Source organism: Globicephala melas, chromosome 4 (assembly GCF_963455315.2).
Source record: "Globicephala melas chromosome 4, mGloMel1.2, whole genome shotgun sequence".
Taxonomy (NCBI): domain Eukaryota; kingdom Metazoa; phylum Chordata; class Mammalia; order Artiodactyla; family Delphinidae; genus Globicephala; species Globicephala melas.
In genome coordinates, this window is record NC_083317.1 from 56,350,479 (window position 1) to 56,354,839 (window position 4,361).

Sequence of the window (4,361 nt, forward strand, 5' to 3'; positions counted from 1 at the left end):
CATTTTATCTGTCCTTCAAATCTGAATGATAACCTTGCCTGGTAGAATATTCTTGGTTGTAGCATTTTTTTTTTTTTCCTTTCATCGCTTTGAATATATCATGCCACTCCCTTTTGCCCTGCAAAATTTCTGCTGAAAAGTCAGCTGATAGCTATGGGAGTTCTCTTGTACATAGCTAGTTGTTTTTCTCTTACTGCTATTAAGATTATCTTTTTATCTTTAATTTTTGCCATTTTAATTATAATGTGTCTTGGTGTGGACCTCTTTGAGGAAGATTGTTTGGGACTCTGTGCTTCCTGGACCTGGAATTCTGTTTCCTCTTCTACATTAGGGAAGTTTTCAGCTATTTTTTTTTCTTCATATAAGTTGTCTGTCACTTTCTTTCTCATTTCTACTTCTGGGACCCCTACAATGCGAATGTTAGTATACTTGATATTGTCCCTGAAGTCTCTTAAATTATCCTTATTTAAAAAAAATTCTTTTGTCTTTAGCTTGAGTGATTTTTGCTATTCTGTCTTCCAGTTCACTGATCCATTCCCCTCTATCATCTAATCTACTGTTGATTCCTTCTAGTATATTTTTTACTTCATTTATTGTATTCTTCAGCTTTATTTGGTTCTTCTTTATATTTTCTAACTTTGTTAAAATTCTTACTGTTTTCATTCTTCTTTTGTGTTTTTTGAGCATCTTTATGATCATTATTTTGAATTCTTTACCTGTTAAATTGCTCATCTCCTTGTCATTTACTTCTTTTCTGAGGTTTTGTCTTGTTCCTTTGCTTAAAACATATTTTACTATCTCCTCACTTTGCTTAAGTCTCTGTGTTTTTTTCCCCCATGTATTAGGTAGGTGGGTTACATTTCCTGATCTAAGAAGTGGCCTTCTGTAGGAGATGTTCTGTAGGGCACAACAGCACACTCCTCTCTGGTCACCAGGGCTATATGTGCAGGGTTGCCCTCTATGTGGGCTGCATGGCCCTTATTTTGTGGTGCTAATGTGAGTCTGTTGGTAGGCAGGGCTGGGCCCTGACCTGGTTGGCTGCCAGGCTCTGCCTTGTGCAGTATCTCTTTGCCCATCGGTGGGCATATCTGGGTTTCAGTTCAGCTGGCTACATTCCCTGGGCAGTCTCAAGGCTGGTGCCAGCCTTCTGGTAGGCAGGACCATGTCCTGGGCCGACTTGCTGTGTGGCTGGGGGGGGGTCCTGTGTCTGGTACCTGACCACTGGTTGTGAGGCTGGGCCGTGGGGATGCTGGCTGTAGCATTCGTGAGGTCTTGGATCTGGTGCTGGCCTGCTGGTATGTGGGTCCAGGTTCTGGGGCAATTGCCTGCAGGGCCTATGGGGGCTAAGGGCTAATGCTGGCCTGCTCATGGGCAGGGTTGGGGCCTGGGAAGCTACCTGTAGGACCTCGGGGAGGGGCTGGGACTGGTACTGGCCCACTGCTGTTGGGGCTGGGTCCAGGGGGTGCTGACTGTGGGGCCCAGGTGGGTGCCCTGGTGCTGGTGCTGGCCCACTGGTGTGTGGTGCTGTGTCCTGAGGTGGGCCCTGGAGCTGGTATTGGCCTGCCCCTGGCACTAACAGACTAGAGGGAAGACCCCAGAATGGCACATGCCAGCATCAGTGTCCTCATGGTAGAATGAGCTCCCTAAATTGTCTCTCATCAATGTCTGTGTCCCAGGGAGAGTCCCGGTTGCCTCTCACCTCTCAAGGAGGACTCCAAGATCAGCAAGTGGGTCTGACCCAAGCTCCTTGCAAATTACTGCCTCTGTGTTGAACTTAAAGCACGTGAGTTTGTGCATGAGCTCTTTAAGAGAGGAGTCTCTTTTTCCTACAGACCTTTAGCTCTCTCATATGCAAGCCTTGCCAGCCTTTAAAGCCAGACATTCTGGGGCCTCATCTTCCTGGTGCAGGACCCCTGGGCTGGAGAACCCAATGTGGGGCTTGGACCCCTTGCTTCCTGGGGAGAACGTCTGCAATTGTGTTTATCCTCCCATTGTGGGTCACCTGCTCAGGGGTGTGGGTCTTGACTATACCTCCTCTCTACCTCTCCTATTCATCTTATTGTGGTTCCTTCTTTATATCTTTAGTTGTGGAAAATCTTTTCTTCTAGTCTTCAGGTCATTCTCATAGATAGTTGCTCTGTAAATATTTTAAATTTTGGTGTGCCCATGGGAGGAGGTGAGGTCTTCTTACTTTGCCATTTTGGCCACACTGCTCCATGTTAATTTCTTAAAGTGTACCTTAGGTAACATTCTTCCCCTTAGTTCTTCACATCCCTCCTTTTATGGAGCTTCTCGGTTTAGAATTTGCTCTAGGACAATGTGCTGAGAATGCCTTACCAATTAACAGGCTCTGCATATAGACATAGTTCTTATATTAAATACTGAGGATGAATGGAGAATCAAGGTAGACCCTCAGGTAACTAGACTTTTGTAATAGGTAGATAAGGAAAAAACTGCAGCTTCTTTTAGACATAAAATCTATCAATATTTGTCACTTCCTCAGAACTCTCCTTACATGGCAAACTTGGGAGTACTTAGCCTGCCTGTTTCCACCTACCTAGGCACACTAAGGGAAGTTTATCAAATAGCTCACCCTGTGCATTTCTAGAGAAGCTATAGTTAGCACCCCTGCCTCCCATAGAAGACAGGAGAAACATCAGAACCACAAAGTAATCTCAAATTGTGTCCTTAGATTAACTAGTCTAGATCTTTGCATATAAATAGGAATAGAAAATGAAAAATCATCAAACATCTGAGATAAATCAATAGTATAGAAAGGAGGACAATATGAAAAAACAGGACCAACTTAAGTAAAAACAGGTAATTTTGGAAATAGATTATAACCTCACACAAACTTATTTTTTAGTAATTGCAGAGATTGGGGATAATTTAAAATTCATAAACAAGACCAAGAGACTGTGAAAAATGAGTAATGAGAAAAGAAATAACAACAAAAAAATCAAGGGAAAGGCTAACAATTTGCATGGCTATTGGTGAAGAATAAGTTGTTGATCTGAAAGTTAAATTTGAAGTTTAATGTAAGACCAGAAAGAATGAAGCCAGGAAATAATCAAAGAAGTGTAGATGAAAATTTTCCTGAGCTATAGAAGACTCAAGTCTTTAATTTGTAAAAACTCACTATATACTAAGATGGGAAAAATAAAAATATACATCTACACAAGTTCTGGTTAAATTTCTGGACTGTAAAGAAAAGGATAAAACCTCTAAAAGGCTCCAGGGAAGACGGCAACAACAAAGTTACTTTTTTCTTTTTTTTTTTTTGAAAATGTGATTAATTATTTTTGTGATATCCATGAACCACTTCAACTCCTCATATTCCCAGAAGGGACTGATCTCACAGAAAATAGCACAGCTTGAAGTAATGAATTTGCTAAAAAGAATGGACTTCAGAAATATGAAAATGTCTTAACATCCAAGAACTACAGGCTTTACTTTTGTAGTAGACCATCTAAGAGAAGGTAAGAACCTGGACGCTGTCCATGACATCACGGTGGCATACCCTCATAACATTCCTCAGACAGAGAGGCACGTCCTCCTCAAGGACTTTTCCAAGGAAATCCACTTCCATGTCCACCAATACCCAGTGGACACCCTCCCCACGTCCAAGGAGGACCTCCAGCTCTGGTACCACAAGTGGTGGGAGGAGAAAGAAGAGAGACTGTGCTTCTTCTACTGGGGGGAGAAGACTTTTTACTTTATGGGACAGACTGTAATTCCACCTTGCAAGTCTGTGCCCAGGATCCTTCTGGTCAAATTGCTCCCTATACCGTACTGGATCCTGTTCAGCCCTGCAGTGTGCCTGCTCATCTATTTGTACAGTCCTGTTTGGTGATATTTTATAATCATCATTATCATCTTCATGCTGCGGGAGAGAATATTTGGTAGACTAGAGATCACTGAACTTGCATGTTAATGTTTTTTGGACAAACAGCCGCATTTAAATGCAAAGAAAAATGGGTAAGATTGTAAGGTTCACAGTCTAAAAACCTAGGGAATATTTTGTAAATGTTCTAAGCCTTTGTAAAATGAGATGCATTTTTGCATGACTACATCTAATATTTCTTACTACCATCATTATTTGTTAAAGATATTTTGCACTCAGTTTTGTGGAAAAATACTGCTACACACACAGTTTTCTTTTTAAATCTCTGAATGTAATTTCAACACTATGTAGCAGGGAGCGTTCTCCGTGAAATAACTTAGGCCAGAGTATTAGTAAACAATCATCATGCTGTTAGCAGACAAGGTACACACAAGATTGTCTTAAAGGCCCAATCCTACTTCCTAACAAACTCTCCAGACTAGAGGCAGATTTGGGGCTCCTGGGCACTGGCCCAGAT

General features: G+C 41.9%; 1 pseudogene; it reads left to right on the top strand.

Annotated features, from left to right (window-relative positions):
• The first annotated feature begins 1,930 nt into the window (after positions 1 to 1,930).
• Positions 1,931 to 3,906, top strand: LOC115842167 (lysocardiolipin acyltransferase 1 pseudogene; annotated as a pseudogene).
• The last annotated feature ends 455 nt before the right edge of the window (positions 3,907 to 4,361 follow it).